General features: G+C 37.9%; 1 protein-coding gene across 1 annotated transcript in view; it reads left to right on the forward strand.

Annotated features, from left to right (window-relative positions):
- Positions 1-24,038, forward strand: part of LOC149237649 (uncharacterized) — a 175,553-nt gene that overhangs the window by 145,804 nt on the left and 5,711 nt on the right. The gene's annotated exons all lie outside the window — the stretch shown is intronic.

Raw genomic sequence — 24,038 nt, forward strand, 5'->3', positions numbered from 1 at the left:
ACTCAATCAAATTTGAAGCAAAAAGGTAAAATTATCCCCTCATGGGCTAAGTTTGTTAAAACTCTTAGAAAGCAATTCTATCCTTTAGGGTATATGCAACAAGTTGTAATGGATTGACATCATTTAAGGCAAGGTAAAGGACAGAGTGTGCAAGAGTTTACACAGGAATTCAGGAAAAAGGCATTAGTACTTGATGTTCCATTAAACACACGGGAAACTTTGTTAAAGTATATTGGAAGTTTGCATTCTTATTTGCAACATACTTTGCTGATGTTTAATCCAATTGACTTTGATGAAGTGGGTGTAAAAGCCATTCATGTTGAATCAGGTGGTAGACCTTTTCATTCAAACTTTTTAAAGAAACCATTCAAGCATTCAGAGAACAAAGATTCCAAAGAAGGCAAGGGAAAGAGTAAGTTGAAAGGGAAGAAATCGGCAACAACAAAGAAGGAAGGAGAAAGGCCTACTTGTACTCATTGTCAGAGGGTTGGACATGAAGACTCCAAATGTTGGAAGCTTCATCCAGAACTTAAACCAAAGAAGTTCCTTAAGAAGAAGGGTAAATTGAAAGCTAATGCTGTAGTCCAACAAGATTTGGGATCTGACTCCGTGATGAAAAGAAGATTACCGCTATGGGTCTGATAAGTAATCCTTCTGAAACTAGCTCTAGTTCTACTTGTTCTGCATCTTCTTCAAAATCTAATAATGTGATTGAAGAAAAGAAGAGAGTTGAATTGTTTCACATAAGGATCATATCCAAGCACACTAAGATAGACACATTATTCGATAGTGGATCACAAGCAAATCTAATTTCTGAGGAACTAGTAAGGAAATTGGGATTGGAAACTAAAAATCATCCAAAACCATAGCCTTTAGGATGGTTGAAAGAAAATACTCAGATGCAAGTCACAAAACAGTGTCGATTTATGGTTTGGAATTACAACTAATTTTGTTGATGAAGTTGAGCTTGATGTGATTCCTTTGGATATGTGTGGAGTTGTGTTGGGTAGTCCGTATCTTTATGATAGAGATGCCATATTTCATAGAAAGGAGAATAAGTATCATCTCTTTAAAGATGGAATTGAATACATTGTCAGGGCACACAGAATCAAGACAAACTTGGATTTAATCAATGTCAGTCAGATGAAAAGGTTAATAAATTCAAGTAAAAAGTATATTCTCATGATTGTTAAAGAACAACCTAAAGATAAGTATGATGCTTTTCAAGGGTGTGATTCTCAGTTTAAGGACAAATTGGTTGAAATAGTAGATTCTTATAAGGAATTCTTTAAAGAACCAAAACGTTTACCTCCAAAACGAGAAATACAACATGAGATTCAATTACAATTTGATGCCCCTCTTCCGAACATTGGCATGTATCGTATGTCAGTCATTGAAAATGAAGAGATTAAGAAACAAATTCAGGAATTGGTTGATAAAGGCTTTATTTGACCTAGTTCTTCTCCATGTGGATCACCGATCATATTAGTCCCAAAGAAAGACGGAACTTGGAGAATGTGTGTTGATTTTAGAGCCTTAAATAAAATCACCATCAAGAACAGGTATCCTCTTCCTAGAATCGATGATTTGCTTGATCAGTTAAAGAATGTTGTTTACTTTACAAAACTGGATTTAAGAAGTGGTTATCATCAGATTCGTATTGCAGAGAATGATATATGGAAAACTGCATTTAAGACTAGACAGGGGCTTTATGAATGGTTGGTTATGCCGTTTGGGTTATGCAATGCTCCAACAACTTTTATGAGAGTGATGAATGATGTTTTTCGTCCTTTTATTGATAAGTTTGTCATAGTCTATCTGGATGATATTCTTATTTTCAGTTCAAGTTTGGAAGAACATGTAAAGCATGTTAAACAAGTTTTTGATGTGTTGCAAAAAGAGAAACTGTATCTCAAACTCTCTAAATGTGAATTTGGAAAAATTTCCTTAGTATTTTTTGGTTACATAGTTGGAGGAGGAGAGATAAAAATAGATCCAACTAAAATTGATGTAATTGTTAAGTGGCCAAGACCTCAAAATGTGACGGAAGTTAGAAGTTTCTTGGGTGCAGTTCAGTATTGGAGGAAGTTTATTTCTCATTTCTCTTTTATTGCATCACCACTTCATGCTTTAACAAGTTCTAAAGTCTCCTTCCAGTGGGGAGGAAAACAACAAAAAACATTTGATACTTTAAAGCAAAAAATTGTTACAGCTCCAATCTTGGCTTTACCAGACCTTCAACAACCATTTGAAATAGAAACCGATGCTAGTGGGTATGCAATGGGTGCAGTATTATTACAAAAAGGAAAGCCTATTTGTTTTCATTCAGAAACATTTTCTAAAGCAGTTGCTAACTATCCAACTTATGATAAAGAATTGTATGCATTAGTGGAAAGTGTTAAAAAATGGAAACATTATTTAATGGGCAAAGAAACAGTGATTCATATAGATCATCAACCACTTCAATACCTTCAATCACAAACTAAGTTGCAACAGTCTCAACATTATAGATGGATGGGGTTTTTGCAACAATTCCATTTAGTAATCAAATATAAGAAAGGTACCACCAATAAAGTAGTTGATATGTTATCAAGACCTTCTTTGAATGCTTCAGTTATTCTGCAAAACAGTTCTTTAGCACATGAAAGTTATATAGAACAATATGCTGCAGATACTGATTTTAAGGATGTTTATGAATCACTAACTCATGGTGCTCAGGTGGAAGAAGTGAATTATCATGTTCATGATAGGTTATTGTACCATCTTGGCAAGTTGTGCATACCATAGGGAGAAAGAGTGCATGTGATCAGGGAAGCACATTCTTCTTGTGTTTCAGGGCATTTTGGTGTAGGTAAGATAGTGGCACAATTACAAAGGTTTTGTTATTGGCCTCGAATGAATGAAACAATTGCTAAGTACATCAAAGGTTGTGTCATGTGTTCAACAAGCAAACCAAACAACAGAAAGTTAGGTTTGTATATGCCACTTCCAGTTCCTTCTCGGCCATGGGAGAGTATATCTATGGATTTTGTAGGAGGACTTCCAATGTCTAGAAAAGGGCATGATTATTTGTATGTTGTGGTTGATAGATTTAGCAAAATGTGTATTCTTGTTCCATGTAAAAAGAAAGTTACTGCTGAACAGACTGCACAGATGTTCTTTCAAAATGTGTGGGTTCATTTTGGGTTGCCTACTTCTATAATCTCAGATCGAGACTCTCGCTTTCTGGGGGAGTTTTGGTCCACTTTGTGGGGACTCATGGACACTAAGTTGAAAAAGAGCACAACTTTTCATCCACAAACCGATGGGCAAACAGAGGTGGTGAACAGAACAATGGTACATATTCTCAGAGGTTATTACAACAAACATCCTAAGTTGTGGGATGAATCCTTACATTATGTCCAACATGCTTACAATCGGGCCTTACATTCTTCTGCTAGCAGATCTCCTTTTGAAACATGTTTTGGGTACCTGCCAAAATCACCAATGGACTTTATGTTTGGTGAAGAAGCTAAGGAGGATGGACATGGAGATGTTGACAAAGCAATCAAGTTCATTCAAAGAATCCAAAAGATTCATGAAGCAGTGCATGATCAATTGGAGAAAAGTCAGGCCAAGTACAAAATGCGCCATGACAAGCATCGGGTGGATCATCACTTCCAAGTTGGTGATCAAGTATGGCTATACATCAACAAAGAAAGGATGAAAGGTGAAGGTAAAAAGTTGAAACCTATAAGGTATGGTCCTTTTAAAATTGTTGAAAAGATTGGGCACAATGCATTCTAATTAAATTTGCCTCCATACATGCATATATATTCAGTTGTAAATGCTGATAATTTGAAGTTGTATGAACCTCCTATGATCATGGATCCAGAGGAAAATGCTCAAATTCCTATTGTAGATGATTTTGCACTTGAATGTATGACTGAGTTACAAGAAGATACCATCTTGGATAGGAAGGTCTGCACTTCCAGGCGTGGAGATGTTGAGTATCTTTGAGTGGGACTCAAAGGCATGAATCCAAGCAAAGCAAGGTGGATGGAGATCAAAAGGGTGAGGGAGCTATACCCTCACCTCATATTTGCTTAAAACCAAACTTTTGGTGGTCCAAAAGCTTTTAGTGGAGAGGAATGATCTAGGAGGATCTTCAAAATGCTCAAAATTCAACAATCTTAGATGCTCATGAAACTAGCACCAAGTTGAAGGGCTCGTCGCACTGATTCCGGTGGTATATTTGGTTTTCAAAATGGCCTCCGTATGAGGGAGAAAACATGTTCTGAAGTTTTTCCCAAACATGCAAAAAAAAAAGGGCCAGAGCAGGCCAAGTGGCAGTCCCAGAGTAGGCCAAGTGGCAGCACCAAAGACAAGCATGTGGCAGCAGGGTCAACGCATCACACATGTCAAACCAGGCAGAGGAGGCGTGGGTCGAACCCGTGATCACTAGGCAGTCGGCTTAAAACATTACCAATGGACCACAGATTGGCTTTGTTATACAAAGGGTGAATGCTATATTTAAACTTTGTATTTTTGACATGTGGGGTAAGGGTTGGCGAAGCCCGCTATATCCGACGGTCTGCCAATCCCGTGGATCGTTTTAACGCCAATACCAAATGCCAATGCCAGACTTGGCGCCGTCAAACCAAATTTCAACGATAATATATCTGGCACCACAGTTATGGTGCAAAGTCTCCACATATCACACGAGACTATTGTTATAACTATATTCCAAGGTTAACGAATCTCAGATGGCGCGGGATTAATGTTAAAACCAGTGTTATCTGAACCGACCGATTCGACCGGTTTGGGGGCAAAACTGGTCCGAACTGGGAAAGACTGGTTCGGTACTGAACCGGCCGGTTTCGTCACCGAACCGGCATGTTCGGTATGGGTCCGGTTCGTATACTGGTTCAATTGGTTCACAAGGCCTGTGGCCACGTGGCCTGGGCATAAAAAAAGGTTTTTAATTTTTTTAAATTTATTTTTTTATTTCTTTTCCTAGTTTCTAATGCTACTCTAGCCACCCCTAAAGATATTTAAACACCCTCACCCCTTCTATTTCACTCACACTATTCATTCGAGTCTCTTGCAATTCTTGAGCTAAGTTCGGTGAGGAGAATTCAAAGACTTTTTTGCAGAGTTGTTCTGAGGAAATTTTTTTGCAAATTTGAAGAGATGATTGGAGTCTTGGAGAGCTGTTGGAGAGTGTGTTTGAGTGTATACACACTAAGAAGAGGAATCGTTTGGAGCAAAAGAGATTAAATGACATGGTTTTTGTTCAGTACAACTTTAGGTTGAGATGCAACCAATTGCCGAATAAAACCCCTAAATCAAGCGACATTGTCTTGGGTGACTTTGATCCAACATCAGAATGGGTTGTGGAGAGTTAAGCACTAACATTTGACAATGAAGACCTTTCTTGGTTGGATTTGGACCCACCTCCACAGGATGCAAAGGCAGATATATCAGAAGCACCAGTAGCAGCTTCAGGGCCAGGGGAGTCAAGCCATAATCCCATTGCAGACTTAGATGCTACTCATTCTTCAAATGAGGATCAGGAGGATGATGAGGAATCAGATGATGATTGATGATTTGATCATTGATTTGTTGTAGTTGTAGCTTGTAGTATTGTAGGATGTAGTATAACACTATGATCTATCATGTTATTTTGGACTATAAAGGCATTTTAGAGCTTGCTTCTTGATGTTTGTAACATTTTTGGTTCAACGATGTTTTGAACTAAGTGCTATTTTAGTTATATGCACTATTACTTGCTATATAAATGAGAAATTTTGCATATTTGTGAATAAATGATTTGGATTCATATGGATGCACATGAATATATCTGTTTTTTCTTTAAAATATGAATATTATATGTGTTTTTGGTAAACCGTTTGTTTTTTTCCGGTTCCGGTCCCAACCGGTTCCTGGTCCATAAGGTTTTTTGGTTCGATGACCGGTTCGGTTCCGATAACATTGGTTAAAACCATATGTTAAAAATATATGCCACACCGTCGGTTTATTATTATACAAACCATATCATATACCATATATTATATATGGTTACGCCTACTCCAAGGATATGAACCATGTGTCACAATACATATGGCGCGGGAGATTTATATTTATCCAAAGTCTAAAACTATATGTTACAAAAAGTGCCTGGAGGTTAATCGAACTTTTGATTAACAATATAGTTGTAAGCTTGTACTATGTATTACCAATCAAATCCTGGGAGGCTCGCAGGTTTGACCCTGAGACCTCCTGTGGTTTATTTAAAAGGTTTTACCACTGTGCCAAGGCGAAGGGAGTTAGGAGTCGAATTTATAATTGTTTTGAACAATCCCTGTAAATGCCTTTTGAGGCATATCTCAGCCCATATTGGGCTTTTTTGTAATATGAAAGTTGTATTAGGAAGCTGAGGCCGAGGCCTATCAGTTGATAATAGCCATTGATGCCTGTGAGCGGATTCCAGAATGGTGAATTTTGATGTAAAGATACTTTTTGAGCATTTTCAATACATCATATGCCCATTGGAAGCGAACTTAGAGATGTAGTCCAGGAGGGACGAACTCCGTCATCAAATTTGCCATGTTTGCTTCTTATTTTCGTTCATGGTTGTTTTTAGATTTCAAGTTTTTCGGTTGAAGGCTCTTAAAAATCAATTTTCCTCATTTATTGACTTAAAGGCAACCTTAGTTAATATTGGGTGAAATTAAGTAAATAGTCAATTCTGCTATTTTTGGATCAATCAACTTCTTGCTAGGGTTTTTTCATAAACCCTAGACTTCATCATCGAGACTTCGAGCAACTCAATCAAGATATCAATCTCATTATATCTAGGGCCTTTGAAGCATCAAAACTGATAGCTTGTTGGCTTGAATGTAAATATATAGAAAGGTATTTGTAATAATAATTTATTAATATATAAAAATGTATAAGTGATCAATGTTACAATGACGACCTGCATATATACCTAGGCAGGTGTCCTTTCATGACTGGGCATGTCTTTTAGACATGCCTTTTCACTTTACTTAATGACTATTTAACATAATCAATATTTGCTTATTTATTATTTACATTATTTATATTCATTTTATTTTAGGTAATTTATATTTGTAACATTGCCCCTTCCTTCAAAAGCTTTGTCTTCAAAGCTTATTATCGGTAGCTTCCTTCAGTTTGCATTTATCATCTCGATATATGTAACTTGATGCCATTGGCACCTCTGCTTGTATAATTCACTTGGTAACACGGTCTTGAATGTAGGGTTATCGATTTTTTTTTTAATAACTCTAATATATATATTTTTTCTTTAATAACTCTAATTTTTATTTTTTGACCTCCCATTAATTAGTTTTTTATTTTTTATTTTTTTATAACTCTAATACTTGTTTTTTTATATTGACCTCCCTTTTTTTTTATAACTCTAATATATAAATATATATATATATATATATTTATTTATTTATTTTTATTTTTTTAACTGATCTTCCATATATATATTTTAATTTGATTATAATAAAATTAATTAAAGTAATTAACTTAATTTAATTTTATATAATCACAATAACTAATATTGTTGTACACTCACTATACGCTCACATAATCGAACCTTTAACATGTGAATATATATCCCTTAATCATTTAAAAAAACATGTGATGGTCAAGGGGGACATGACATTTTGAGACCCCTCCCAAGTTTACGTAGAGGCCGACAGGGTTTCATGGCGGCGACTTCAGACAGCGGAGACACAACAACGTTGTGGTGGGAGGACCAAAATGTGGATGGTTAGCGGAAATATGAAACAACAGGGTCAAAGGAGGGTCTATAGTGGACACGCGACGTGGAGGGTCGAAGGAGGGTCTGCCACTGGTGCACGATACGAAGGCAACAGAAACAGAATTGATGGCGGAGGGTTTGAAACCAGAGCACGAGAGACGGATAGGGCTGGCAGTGGACAACGAGAAGTTGAAGCTCTAATATGCATATGGTAGGCAATGCTCTTTGGATTCTGTGTCGACTAATCAGAGCGTGCACCTCCAAATGACTTTCCCTCCAGAGTTCAGCAACAACGTCTATCCTATCCATTACATTCTTATGACGACGTAATAATTCATCGTCAGCGAGTTGAATACCTTCTTGTATCATAGCCCTCCTATTCTCTGGTTCGGTATCCCAGCCTAAGGATATCCTACGTCTTTGTGCCAGAGCTATTAGCTCATCAGTGAGTTCTGAATGGGATTTAGTAGCAACGTCTAACTTCCTTTGTAGCTTAATATTATGACGTAATAATTCTTCTATATATTTCCGTTCTGATTTTTCAACAATCAGATGAGGAAAATCAATACCTAGCCATTCTGCTATCTCATCATCCACAATTCGACTCCATTCTGAGCCTCCTTCCTGTTGACCTTCTATTTCGATACTTCGAATGCTACAGTAAATTTTACTCGATTGGTGATTAACTAAAATGAGGATAGGTGAATGAAAAACACAATGTGTCTTTTCGTCATCGTTTAACAAGCTCTCAAAATCATCACCTAAAGTGCCATTTCTTATACTTAGCTGATCATTAAGATCTTCCATTTGCACATCTTCACCAACCTCTACTTTATGACCATTTTCCTTTGCAATGTTCATCTGAGTGAAGGATGGCAAGCTTTTGGTTTGCAGCAAAAGAGGAAGCAATGTTTGAAATTTTGCCTGAAGGTCAGCTCTAGTGTGAACATCATCCTGCAACCTTGTTATTAGAGGTGTACCAAAAGGTTTCCAATATCCAGTACTTTGAGTACTGAAGTAATCTTCCTCCTTTTGACGATGCATAAATTCCAGCAAGGGTGATTCCTCTTGACAAAGCCTGTATGCTGCAAGGTGTTGATCATCCCTTATAGGAGATAGTGGATCAAATGGATCTTCTAAGAAACGAATTATTTTATGATTATATATCTTTGCCATTAAAATCTTCTCATCATTTCTTAAGGAGCAAACAATGCTTACAGCCTTCACAAGATCCTGGCATTTTCCCTGCTTGGGCACAATAACAGTATAAGGTTTAGGTGGGGTAGTACCATCCGTACTAAACACTGTTACTTGGCACAAATCAACAATTATAGAGTCATTGCGAGCTCTATGATTTTCCGAACATTCCTCTTCGTCATCATCAATGTCTTCTTTTGCATCTTCCTCATAGTTATGATATTGTTCATCTTGTTTTTCAAGATAGACCTCATCAACATCATCTTCATCTGGATCATCATCCTGATCTTTATCATTCTCATCCACATTAAGATCAACTTCATTTGGATTTTCAACATTATAATCTTCTTGATCTATATCAGCTTCATCAGAATTGTCATCTTGATTGATATCACTTTTATATTCATCATTATCTATTATATTTTCATTTTCATTATCATTGTTCTGATCAACATCTTCTTTTCCTGCTTCACCTTGTTTCGTTTCTTCACTGTCGCTATTATCTTTATTATCAATTTCCTTTCGACATGCTTTAACTTTTGCAAATGATTTTTCTAAACGTTGAAATGCTTCTTGAATTTTACTAAACTGCTCAACACATTCAGGACGTGAACAACGTTCAAAGACTTGCATGATTATATTGTGCGCCATTGCTATGATACCACTAAAGCATCAAAACTGATAGCTTGTTGGCTTGAATGTAAAAATACAAAAAGGTATTTGTAATAATAATTTATTAATATATAAAAATGTAGAAGTGATCAATGTTACGACGAGGACTTGCATATATATACCTATGCAGGTGTCCTTTCGTGCCTTTTCACTTAACTTAATGACTATTTAACATAATCAATATTTGATTATTTATTATTTACAATATTTATATTCATTTTATTTTAGGTAATTATATTTGTAACAACCTCAATATTACTTTCGGAGATATATGACGAACTCTTTTATGATATATTGCAAATCCTAGAATCCATCTTCGAGACATAAAGCCTTAGATATTAGTTCTGCAATGCATCTAAGGGATCAACAATGTTTAGAATTTATATGTTAGACTCCACTAGGGTTTGTTGCAAACCCTAGATTTGATCAACGAAACTAAATCATATTGGAAACAATATCATTATATCCTAGAATATCGATCTTCTACTAAAGTTTTGTTAGAATTCACAAACTATGAGCATCAATAATTAGGTTAGCATACTCGGATATACATATCTAGGATTTCATAATCATGCACTAGCATATCACAACAATATCTACTAGGTAAACCCAAGACACAAACATCAATACATCAAAATTAGGTATACAACAATTTCATTCAGACTAGGGTTTCAATCAGACTAATATACACCTAGGGTTTCATTCCTAGAATCTTACTTACAAGGGCTTTGTTCACAAACCCTAATTCACCAAACCCTAAAGATCTAGGGTTTCAATACATAGCATAGACATTAACAGAAAACCCTAAAGGGCTAGGGTTTTTATCATAACAATACCAAAACATCAAAAGAATGGAATTCTAGATTTCATCAACAACCCTAAGTAGACTAGGGTTTCATAATCAATATTGACACACCCTTAGGTTAGGGTTTTATAGTGAACCCTTTTAGGGTTCCACAAGAATAATAGTATAATGAGGGTAGATTCAATCTAATGATTAATCACCCTAACAAGAATCTTTATGATTCAAAACCCTAGACATAACAATGTCAGTAATGTAAAGCAAATTTAAAAAGAAGAATGAATGTACCTTTTGCATGAAGAGAACTTTATAACAAAGCTTATAGTTTTAGACATACCTCGAGTTGTTCCTTAACTAACCTTGTAGGACATCAATCCTTGTCGGGCTTCAATAGAACTTCTTTCATGCTTCAAGTCTATCCTTTGAAGTCTCCTTCATAACCCTTGAGCTATCAACGAGCTTTCCTATCTAAGGAAAATATAAAAAGAAAGGTTATTAGTATACAATACAAACAAGTCTTGATGTAGGGAGGAAACTAAACATGAAAAGATGAAACCAAGAATAGAATACTTATCTTTTGGTAAAATGGTAGAGGCTCCTTCTTGACCCAAACTTGAGGGAAACCTACAACTTATCAAAATAATAAAAAATGTTCTAACAAAACATGTTAGACCTACAAGTTCTAGAAATCAAAACATAAAGGAAATCATTGCAAAAATTAAAATAGAAGGATATGCAAGGGATAGTGTCCCTAAGAGTCCTTAGCAAGTAAGTCTTTGACTTAGGATTTTTCTATCTTGTTCTTCTTTGGTGGACCTTGATCAACAACATTCGCATGTTCTCTTTCTCTCTTCTTATTCCTTGGATTCTCAGGACATTGACTTTTATAATGACCCATCTTATGGTAATTGTAGCATTCAATCTTTGATAGGTCAAATTTCTTCTTTGGTCCTTTGAACTTCTTGAAGGTTCCCTTCTTCTTGTGATGAGCAAAATAGCAATTCGAGGTGTTTTCTTCTTCCTCCTTGTTTACTAACGATGTTCTGGCTTCTTCTTGACTACATGCATTCCACATTTGTTCAAATGTTGGAGTATCCTTCCAACTGTTAAGTCTTGATGCAAAGGCACTCCAAGATTTTAGTAGTACTAGAAGGGCAGTAATTATGAGCTCCTTTTCTGGGTCAACTTCATCTATTGCTTGGAGTTCATCTCTGATTCTAGATATATGTATAAACTATGATGAAACGATATCATCATTTGTCATCTTAACAGTTCTTAGTTCATTCTTGAGGCTTGCTATTTGACAGATGTTCTTGATTGTGAATAACTTAGAGAGAGCCTCATACATTTCTTGAGCGGAATTTATGTTGGATATGTATGGAATTAGGTTATCCTTAACTCCATCCACTATAAGGTTCATAGCCAAGATTTCGATTTCTCTAAACTTTGTTTTTTTGCTTCACTTGATTCCTCTGTAGGCTTCTTGATTTTTCCTTGAACGAGATCCAAAACTTTATTCTTTTAGAGAATGAGGTCTATCATTTTTTTCCAGGCCCTGTAGTTGGAGGCTCCTTCTAATTTGTTTTCTCCCTTCATTGCATTTCACATAGTTCCTGTAGATGTTAGATTTAATCATTTATCTCCTTATATTATCCCCTTTAATGACCTTTTCTTGATCTCCTTTACTTCAATAGATCTTCAGCTTGCCTTTTTTCTTCCTTTTTCACCTTAACTCTAATACCATGTTAGAAAATCAGAAAAGCGAAAAGATTCTCTTGTTAATAATTACTTGTGATTTCTTCGAGTTCTTATTATATTTCTTATGTTTTTCTTTTATCTTAGTTCATTAAACAATTACCAAAAACAATACACAAAGATCAAGGACACCACATGTAGGCACTCAGCCAGGCTAAAACCCCTATGTAGGGGAAAACCCAGTCAATAACTCTTCCTTTAGTAATTCAAGATGAGATAGACCAAGACCGTAGACCTACAGACCTTCCTCCTCCACCAAGTTAGCCTTCCAATATGTTTTAGCACACTTCAGTAGTCTCTTCTTGTCCAACAACTTCAATCCAGCATCAACCTAGAAATTTCGGTCCTAGCTTCACCAACAACTTCAAAATTTTGGCCTTCCCAACGATTGCAGAACTTTGGCCCCTCCATCAGCTTCACAACTTCACACGTGTGAGAGAAAGAGAGAGAATTTCAACTTCTTATGCTTGTGAGAGACCTCCTTCTTCAGTATCCTTTTTCCTCTTCTTCTCTTGAAATGAGTGAAATGAGGTCGAGTTGCTGCCTTTATATAGTGATTTTGGTGCCCAATTTAGGCCGACTTGTCCAGTTTGAGGCCGACTTGGTAGAGGCCTAGAAGATCTAATTTACATGAAAAAAATGTTTTTTCTTGACAAATCCCAAAAAGGGTTCTTTACATCATGACATGGACAAGGACACTTGACATAAACCCTAGAAGCCTACAATGGAGGCTTTGACCTATAAACAATTGACACAAGCATGAAATCCATGCTTTAATAAGTTAATTTCTTTAATAATAAAAAAATACATTACATCATGGCTCAAGTACAATTATGAAGATCGACACTAGTTACATTTTACAATAATTTGTCCCATGTCACTTTCGTTGTTGATTACTTTTGTAAAACATGGATTTATTTCTTGAAATATAAGGACGAAGTGTTTGAAAAGTCTCGAGAATTCAAGGCACGAGTTGAAAATGCTACAAGAAGAAGGATTAAGACTTTAAGATTTGACAATGGAGGAGAGTACATATCCAAGGAGGTCATTTCCTTTTGCAAGGATGCTGGAATTAAGAGGGAGCTGATAGTTCCCTATAATCCTTAACAAATGGGTGTTACTGAAAGGAAAAACATAACCATTATGGAAGGTGCCCAAGCCATGCTTCATGACCAAGAGCTGCCTATATTTCCCTGGGGAGAAGCTTCAAAGACAATTCTTTATGTTCAAAATAAATGTCCACACCGAATCTTGTGTTGAAGAATTTAGGGAAAATTAGGTGTAGTGTGATTCTTCGTTACTTGATAACAATTTGTGGAGTCTTTTTCACTTTTCTTCTTAGCTTAATCTTCTTCTTCTTTTTATTAATGCATGTGTGTGTACTTCATCAAACTACTACCAAAACATAAGAACGAGAACACAAGATATTGGCTCTCTGCCAGGGCTAAAACCTCTCTTCTCTTGAGAGGAAAACCCTTTAGTGAATTTCTCTTATTGAAGCTTTTATTGATCAATGCCAAACCCTAGACCCCTGACAAGAGTATCCTCCAAGCACAAGTCAAGTCCTTCCTTCTTTGTGCACCTTATTCCCCGGCACTTCTTCCAGTATTTATTCCGGCACTTCGTCTTCGGCACTTCGTCTTCCTTCATCCAACACTTCGTTCTTCTTTCAATTGTTGGTATGTCTTGTTATACTTGCTCTAGAGGACAAGCCTTTGATGAGGACCTTTCCATATGATGATTCCTTCACTTTTTTTAACCAAATGAGCTCCTTCTTCAAAGTGTAGGTGCAGACTGGATGTGACTATCCATCAGCCCTAAATTCTCGCACGTGTGATGGTTTACTTGTTGTTTTAGCCTCTTTCGTTCTTTGCTTGAGTGGCCTTCCTCTTTGCTTGATTGGGAGGCCTTATAGGCCTTGTTAACTATCCCAAAAATAGAGAGATATGTCACTGTGCTTTCCTGCTGTAATGACCGCAGGCAAACCCTTCCTTTCTCGTAGGTGTGGCTTTGTTGACTCTAGAAAAATAGTCCCTTCTACCTTGACTTCCTTTTCCCTTCCTTCACTGCCCTAGAAGACTTCTTTTCGTCTTTTTTGTTAGCCTCTTTTCAATGCTGATTTCAGAGTGAAGTGAGTGCGTTGCATTGGAGTGGACAACCTCTATAAATAGAGGACTGTCCCTCCTCTTAGGCCGACTTGAAGAGTAGACTTTGGATGGTTCTTTAGTGGAGTTGCATGCTTGAAGGAGCTTCTTTAGCATAGGAGGAGACTTGACTTTGCTTGGAGGTTCTCTCTTTGACTTTAGTACATATTTATACAAGGTGTAACATGACCTATTTCAATGAGCAAGAAACTCATTGACATATATTATAAAATAATATTTTTTTTTCTTGAATAAATACAAATATCAAAAATACATTTATGAAGACTGAACCTAGTTACATTTCCTTCAACACTCCCTTTTAACTAGGGAGGTATTCATACAACATTACAAGGTGTTTGGCTATTATCAATCTTGAAGAATTCACATAAGAGAAACTAGATTAGCAATCCATCTGTTATAGCATCATATCCATTAGCATTGTCATAGTGCAAGATGGAGTTCTCTGAGTATGACCTTCTAGGACTATTCTTATCTTGGGTTCCCAACCCTCAAAGAATATTGGTTCTCTTGCATACTCTTGTCTTGGATTCCCTACACATCCTCAAAGAGTATCAGATGCCAGATGATTACCTAATCCTCCCATTCTTTCTTCCCAAGTGAAGACAAGAATGTTGTGTCTATCTTGTGTCTACATTTCCATTCATGGCCTTCATCTAGACTTATGGCTGCTAGTCTTGGTCTAGTGCATGACCCATGAAATGGAAAACACAATTGTCACTCCTTTGTAATCAGGGGCGATCCAAAACTCCCTCTTGATCAGGGACCTGTCAGAGCTCCCTCTTAACTAGGGACTCTTTCATTCATCAACAACTTATTTTTTGGGTGTCCTTCAACTGCTTGATCTTCTTCCTTTCTTTGATGTCATGAAGTCTTTGTTCGAACTTCTTCTAGGTAGGGCACTATCCATTGATCACTTTCGTCCTTGGTTTGTCATGTCATGCTTCCTTTGTGGAAAGTGGCTTTCTTGTCATTTATCAGGTTTTCTTGTCATCTTGGCTACTCCTTTGTCATCTTGTCCATGCTTCGGAATATTCTTCACATGGATGCTTCGTTGAACTTGCATGTTTACATGCTTTGACCTAGTAGCCCATCATGAATTCATCCTGATATTGCTTCAACATTGCTTTTTCTTTTGTTGGATGGCTTCTTCATCACGACATCTCTATAGAGTAGAATCAGTTATTTGCACCTTTTATATCTCCAAGGCCTTCATAGGTGTCAAGGGTCCTTTCTTCCTTTATCAGAGTTGTCTTACCTTCTTTCGGGAGATATCTTCAAAGTATCTTGTCAGACAGTGATTCTCGGTGATCATGGTGTTCTTCCACATGCTTGATCTCTTTCTTCATTTGCTTCTTATCAAATAGATAGGTCAACCATCTAATGCTTCTTGTGAGAGCATTCCTTCATTGCTTGCTTTCTGGACTGGTCAACATTTCTTCTTGCTTCTTAGTCAGCAATCTTACACTCCTTATGTGAGCATATTCTTTTGTTGACCTTCATAGCATTGTAGTACATGCCTTTGAGCATGTCCTTGGTGAAAGAGATTCTTTCATACTTGATCATGTTATAGAACTATTCCCATGACTCAATAATATACAAATGATAACATGACTAAACTTTGATGCATACATACCTCATCTTGATTCTCCTTTGATCATCCTTTGGTGTGGCCCTTCTTGCTTCATCTTAGCTTGCCTGCATATCATCCTTTTCTTGAATCCCATGAATGGGATTCCAATGAGACATTTGCTTTGGTCCATGAACCTTCTTTTGAAGATTCCATCATAGGATCTTAAAGATCCTTGCCTTGCAAATGTTTCCTTTCTTTTGATGATGGAGGTCTTCTAAGATTCTTAATCATGATCAATTTTTCTTTCATCGTGGATGAGGTCTTATACTAGGTATGCTTCTTCTACATGAATGTCTTGAGCTATATCTGCCATGCTCCTATATTCTAGAAGATATTTCTACTCATGCATTTTTGTTCTTATCGTAAATGCTACATCTTCATGAGTATCTAGAACTCTATGTACATCATGCTGCTAGATTCTAGAGGATGTTTCTAGCCATGCAATTTTAATTTATTCCTACATGCTCCTATCCTACTCAAAACTTTGAAAGAAGTCTAGAAGTAAAGAGCTTGACCTAGTCATAGTAGAGATCCAAATAATCTTCCTTCTTTTGCTTCTTTCCTTCTTCTTTCATCTCTTGAGTTATGTGAGCTTCTTCTCTCTTCCTTTTGTTGTTGTTGTCCTTGTTAAGCTTAGGACAATTCGTTTTGTAGTGTCCATATTCTTGGCATCCAAAACATTGGATTTTGGACATGTCTTTGTTGTTTGTTCTTCGTGGACCAAACTTGCCAAATTTACCCTTTCTCTTGGCCATGGTAGCAAATTCTTGCTCCTTTGATCCCACATCTTCCTTTGCCTTAAGTCTGGTTTCCTCTGTTTTGCATAGAGACCACATTTCACTGAGAGTGGTTGCTTCCTTCTTGGCATATATGCTTGATGTGAAGTTGCCCCAATCCTCAGGTAGAGCATTGAGTACTACAGTTTTCATCTCTCTGTCAGACATGACTTCCCCAAGCTCTTGAAGTTGATCTCTCATTTCAGAGATTTTCAAGTAGGGAGCTATTCCTTCCTCTGTTATCTTCATCTTGTATAATTCATTTGTTAGAGATATTACTTCTCCGGTTGTAGATATCGAGAATAGCTCTACTAGCTTATCATAAATTTCTTTCGATGTCTCAAACTTGGAGACATAAGGAATGAGAAAGTCTTTGATTGATTCTATCAGAATTCTTTGAGCTCTTGTCTCATCCTTATTGTACTTGTCTAAGGCTTGAGTTTGTTCCTTAGCAGGGATAGTGATATTCCCTTTGACATGCTCTTGGAGCTCATTCTCCTTGAGTAATAGATCAGTCCTCTTCTTCCATGCAAGAAAGTTATTGGTTCCTACCAATTTATTGCTTTCCTTGCAAAAAGACATTGATGTATATTTAGAAGGGGACATGTACTTACCTGATAGATTTTTGAGATGTGATGGATTTGCTTCCTCCTTGAAGACTTGATGGCTTGCCTTTCTAGGATATTGATGTACTTCAAGTTGCCTTCTTCAGGTGGACTTGCTTGATGACTTGGAGCTTGTTGTAGGTCCTGCTTCAATCTGCTCTTCTTTGTAGGTGCCTTTATGTAACGCTCTTCTTCTTGCTATGTAGACCTCCTTGATGAATGATGGATTGTAGACCCTTCTTGACCTTGAAGTGATTGAGACTTCTAGGCTTGATGCTTCAACCTTGTAGATGCTTCTCCTCGATGAGTGTTCTTGAGTTGCCCTATCCTTGATGTGTCACCTTAGCTCTGATACCATGTTTAAGAATCTAGGGCAAATTAGGTGTAGTGTGATTCTTCGTTACTTGATAACAATTTGTGGAGTTTTTTTCACTTTTCTTCTTAGCTTAATCTTCTTCTTCTTCTTCTTATTAATGCATGTGTGTGCACTTCATTAAACTGCTACCAAAACATAAGAACAAGAACACAAGTTATTGGCTCTCTGCCATTTTCTCTTATTGAAGTTTCTATTGATCAATGCCAAACCGTAGACCCCTGACAAGAGTATCCTCCAAGCACAAGTCAAGTCCTTCCTTCTTTCTGCGCCTTATTCCCCGACACTTCTTCCGGTACTTCTTCCAGCACTTCGTCTTCCTCCTTCTGGCTCTTCGTTCTTCTTCCAATTGTTGGTAAGTCTTGTTATACTTGCTCTAGAGGACAAGCCAGGTGCAGACTGGATGTGGCTGTCCAGCAGCCCCAAATTCTCGCATGTGTGATGGTTTACCAGCTGTTTTAGCCTCTTTCCTTCTTTGCTTGAGTGCCCTTCCTCTTCGCTTGATTGGGAGGCCTTATAGGCCTTGTTTACTAGCCCAAAAACAAAGAGATATGTCACTATGCTTTCCTGCTGTAATGACTGCAGGAAGACCCTTCCTTTCTTGCACGTGTGGTTGTGTTGACTTTGGAAAAACAGTCCCTTCTACCTCGACTTCTTTCTCCCTTCCTTCGCTGCCCTAGAAGACTTCTTTTCGTCCTTTTTGTTAGCCTCTTTTCTGCGCTGATTTCAGAGTGAAGTGAGTGCGTTGTATTGGAGTGGACAACCTCTATAAATAGAGGACTGCCCCTCCTCTTAGGCTGACTTGATTGACTGCTTGTAGGTTGACCTGTAGGCAGACTTGATTGACTGTTTGTAGGCTGACTTGATTGACTGTTTGTAGGCCGACTTGATTGACTGCTTGTAGGCCGACTTGAAGAGTAGACTTCAGATGGTTCTTTGGTGGAGTTGCATGCTTGAAGGAGCTTCTTTAGCATAGGAGGAGACTTGACTTTTCTTGGAGGTTCTCTCTTTGACTTAGTACATATTTATACAAGGTGTAACATGCCCTTAGGTCTTCAACCTTTTTATTTTGACTATTTGACTCACCTATAGCACTTTAAATAGTGCTAGACCTATTTCAATGAGCATGAAACTCATTGACATATATTATAAAATAATATTTCTTTTTCTTGAATAAATACAAATATCAAAAGTACATTTATGAAGACCGAACCGAGTTACATTTCCTTCAACATCTTGGAATATAAGATTCCTGAAGAAGTCTTCACAGGTGAGAAGCCCAATGTTGAACATTTAAGAATTTTTGGTTGTCTTGTTTATATTCATGTGCCCAAGAAGAAAAGGACAAAGTTGGAGCCTTCTGGGAAGACGGGAAATTTTGTTGGCTACAATGAAAATTCAAAAGCTTTCAGAGTCTATATACCAGGACAATGATCAATTGAAACTAGCAGGGATGTCAGTTTTGATGAGGATGCTGTTGAATCGTGTAGCTTGGGATGTATTCCACAAGCCAGGATTTGGGTTTGTGAAGTTTGGTCACAAAAGGGTTTTTGGGAAAAGAACCCAAGTAGAGGGGTTTTAGACCCAAGTTGGGGTTTAAAATCTAAAAAGGAAATTAAAATTTCCTAAGGTCTAAGTGAACAAAACCCCAATTGGCCTAGGAGGAGGTCTAGGAACACACAACATGGCAAGTCACTCTACAGGATACATCTGGCCAAGTTTGAAGAAACCTCAAGGGAGTTACTGCAAAAGAAGGGAGGTTTGCAAGGTCCAAGTTTGCTAACGTTTCAAGGAGGTTTCCTTTGTTTAGGCAGCTGAGGATAGGAGGAGGCTTATATCTGAAGTGGGTAGCCTAAGTTTGGGGGAATAGAGACCTAGACATGCCCCCGAAGTTTCTGATGTAGTAGGAAGGGCCGAGACCCTAGTCTGCAAAAGGAAGAAGGCCTTTAGGCCAGTTTGAATGCAAAGAAGAGGGGTCTACATATCCTCAGAGCACAACAAATGGGAGCATGGTCTATTCAGCCAAGTAAATAGGCATGTACATGTGGAGATAAGTAGGCCGCAAACTTGTAGGTGTACACCAAGCATTACAAGGGTGTTCAGGTATGGTATTATGCTGCAAGGAGGCTTAGATCTGAAGAGTGGAATGCCGAGGTTTGAGAGTGAGATTCATCTAGGAGAATATCATCTTAGGTAAAGTCAAGTCTGAGTTAATTTAGTGCCAAAGGAGTCGAATTAAAAGAATGAGAAGGTCGAGTTCCTATGATTTGAATAAGGCTAAGTTGGTGGGTTGCTTACCGAGTTTGTAAAGGGTTATGGGCGTAAAAATCAGCAGAAATCTGAGATAAGGCAGAGCCATGTTCTATAACTTGAGGAACAGCCAAATCCCTTGTTGGTTGCTGGATAGAGGGTTGTTACTCCAACTTTGGCAACTGTGTAAAGGGATCAAGATTCATCGTAGAAGAGTGAAGTCTTAAGTTGAGGTTTGCACAGATTTGGAGGAGTTTTGAGGCTATGATTAGGGCACACATGGAGCTGTTTCTGATGCCCTAAAGAGGACCGAAAAACTCAGATCTATTTTCATAGAGCTGACATCTTGTGAGGCTAGGACAGACTTCAGTACAAGGCTATGTCACAAGGTTTGGCGAACTTTAACCTTGAGGTTCGAATTTTGGTGAACCTTAATTTCTTTTTGAGATTCAGCAAACCTCATCGAACCTCATAGCCATTGACCAAGTCCATAGATCAAAACTCATAACTTCATGTCACAACTGAAGCTTGTAATTTATCCTTGCAGTTTCCATGTTCGTCATAGCATTTTTGATGTTTATTGATAATAGATATTGATTTCTTACTTTTTTATCCTACAATTCATTATATATATATATATATATATATAGATATATATATATATATATATATACACACACACACACACGAACCCAATGGCGAACCTCATCCGAAAATTCGAACTCAAACAGAACCTAATCATTGCCGAACCCGAACTTTTGAACTCGAACCATGTGACATTGGTACAAGGTAAGGTGACTTGTCTTTCATGTAGATGATTATGTGGTGATGGGACAGGTAAATGTATGAGTTAAACAACAAAGCATTTGGAGCCCTGGATCAGTCAAGGAGTGACTGTAAGTGGGCAGATCTAAAAGCCCTAAGAAGGGTGACAAAAGCAACTAATATGTCACTGAGGAAGGGCAGTTTTGGAGGCCCTAGGATCAGCCTTCTGAAGTGACAAGAAGAATGACAAGTGGGCAAATCTGGAAGGATGAGATCTGTTCACAAACAAAGTTGTGAACAAAGGATCTCAGATGCAGGATGCAATGCAGGAAGCAGTGCAAGAAGGCGGATTTGTGGAGCAGCCAAAGTGCAGAAAGTTGGAGGACTGCAGTGGCTTGCTTCAAGCCCTAAGGACAGTCCCTGGAGAAGGACAACAAGATTGTTAGAGGGCAGATATCTTGAAGCCCTGAGGGTTAATCCTTGAAGGAAGTAGGGCAACCAAGTGGGCTAGATTCTATGCCCTAGATCAGTGAGTTGCAGGAGGGCAACTTTAGTGGTAAGAGGGCAGCCTCCAAGCCCTAAGTCTGATCATTATTGAAGCAACAATAATGACAGTAGTGGGCAGGTTGGAGACCCTATGAGTTGGCATCTTTGATGGACTAAGGAGCAACTAGATGGCAGATAGTGTTGAGCCTAAGATCGGTGACCTAAAGGAACTGCGTACGCTGATAGAGACAGATTGAGGTGCTGCTGATTGGGAGGCAAGAGGACCCGCCAGATGTGTTCAGGGCACGTGGACTGAAAGGGTTGAGCATGGCCACCATCAGCAAGTAGGTCAAGTGTTGTTTTATTCATGGTAGATTGGTTATCAAAGTGACGAATACGAAGCCCTAGTTGTATCCTTGTATCAGGGCTGTATGTAAAGGCCATGATCAAGGTATGGGAGCCCTAAGACTGTTGTATTATAGTTTATAATATAACGAAGAAGGGTTTGAAAAGTTAAAAATGGTCATGTGCACTAGTTGATTCGATGTCTGTTTATTTTGATGTGCAAAGTAGTTTGTTGTGGCGTTCGAGTGAGTCTGTGTCAGAGATTATAAGACCCAAACCAGATTCTTGATTGCCTTGGAAAAATCAACAGATGCTGCTTTTTGGAAGTCCAAAGGATCAAACTTGGACTCTGATGATGAGATGCAGGTGGCTCCTAAGAATGTAGAATCAAAACCTAAAGAGCCTGAACCTATGGAACAAGATCCTCTTGAAGGGTCAGATGAACCACATGAATCTGTTGAATCTCCAAGATTCCTTGTACCCGAGACGAGAAAATGACCAGCTTGGCTTGAAAGTTGAAAGAACTTTAAAAATTCAACCTTGCAGAAGGTGCCACGAGGTCTTTCTGCTCTCTCTTATGCAAAGAAGGACAAGAAAATGGAGGACAAAGCTGGAAGAAAAGAATAAGAACTTGAACATGTGAAGTCTACTCTTTGCTGCTCACACGTGTGTTTTGACACGGCCAAAATTTCTGTAATTGCTTCCTGAGGTCAGACCTGAATTTCTCTGTGGTGAAGTATGTGATTTCTGTGGGAGAGCCAGGCCGAAATTCGGCCCCTAGTGCAGACTTTGCTGCAGACCTTTGACTGAAGTTTATGGAGGGTTGACTTGGCTTCTTGAAGGATTGACAAGGTTGTTATCTTACTGGTCAGTTTGCCTATGATCTTGACTTTGATGTCTCTCTCGTTGAATTGATTCTATAAGGAAAGGATTGCTGGGTTTTCCCCTTGTGGGATTTGCCTTGGCCTCTGGCCTAATTTCTGGTGTCTTTTGTCTCTTGTGCACTGTGATCTCTACTTTCTTGCATAATTAAATGTATAATTGTTTCATTATATAATTGAATGAAGAAAATGCTAAAAGTGAACATAAATATCAGTCACAAGTAATTATCATGATTAGAAATTCAACCTTGCAATTGAATTTCAAGAATTCAAAAATAACGTGTGCAGTTTGCAAATAATGCACACATGGTTTGTAATAACATAACAAGTTCACATTAATGAAAAATACCATTGTCTCTTTTAAGGCAAACATCACGAAGTGAGAAAAAGAAGAGACTGGGCCTAGAGGTTACCATTTGTATGCTCGAACAATAGTTGAATGTGACTATGGTAGCGTTTCTTCTCCACTTTAAACTGTCACAAAAAATACTCGTGAAATGCTATCAAGAAGCATAGTCCAAATACTAGCTAAAATGAGTGAAATCACTAATAGAATGAGATAAATGATGTCAAATGGAGTTGTTGTATTTATCGATAAACCCTAACCATAACTTATGGTGCCAATTGGGGCTTTCGGTCTCGCATGAGCAGAAAAAAGAACAAAATTATGACTACAGGATGGTGTTTGGGTGGTGGTTGGGAGTAGATGGAGTGGCTCGGATGTAGATTTCCCTTAGTACTTCTGAAGTGAAAACTTCTTGATAAACAGAAATATATATATATATATATATATATATATATATATATTAATAATGAATTGACAGATGACGCTGTTTACAATGGGGTTTCCTGGCTTAGATACCGCCATGGGCACCCTTTGGGGAAAGGGCATGATCTTATGATCGTGCCCTTTCCTCTAATTAACCTAAAATTAAATAATAGACCTAAAATTAAATACTAACCTAAGTTGCAGGAAATGTGGCCCTAGGGGTCGTTTCCTCCCGGGAAACAAAATGAAACCCGGAAACGCGTACCGTACGGCCTGGAAACGCGTTTCCGGCCGTACTGCCACGTTTCCCGAAACAGAAACGTGGCAGTACGGCCGGAAACGCGTTTCCAGGCCGTACAAGCCACGTTTCCCCAAATTTATGTGTTGTTTTTAAATTTTTTTTTTTTTTTAATTTGTTTTTAATTTTTTTTTAGGTTTCCGGGATGTTCTAGAAACCTATTCTAAAGTTATAAAAGAGCAGTTTGTCTCATGAAGCACTTATGGTTTTATTCATTCTGTGAAGCGCAAAAGGTTGGGCTCACAGAAAGCAGAGGATCTTGTTTATGTGCACTCCAACCTTCGCCTTGCATCTCGTAGGGGTCCAGAATACAACAGTGGTCCTTCTAAAGAATGGGATGTGGATGCAAAAAATCATGATTTGGATCTCTCTCTTGCTGCCCTGAATATTGAGGCCGAATCTGATAGTGGAATTGGTGCATCATCTTCTTCAGCACTACCATCCACTGTTGAGCATTGTGCTGCTTCTATTTTTGATGAGGATTAGTCT

Source organism: Pinus tabuliformis, chromosome 8, assembly GCF_031772625.1.
Source record: "Pinus tabuliformis cultivar Carrire ecotype Pingquan chromosome 8, CPIR1, whole genome shotgun sequence".
NCBI lineage: Eukaryota > Viridiplantae > Streptophyta > Pinopsida > Pinales > Pinaceae > Pinus > Pinus tabuliformis.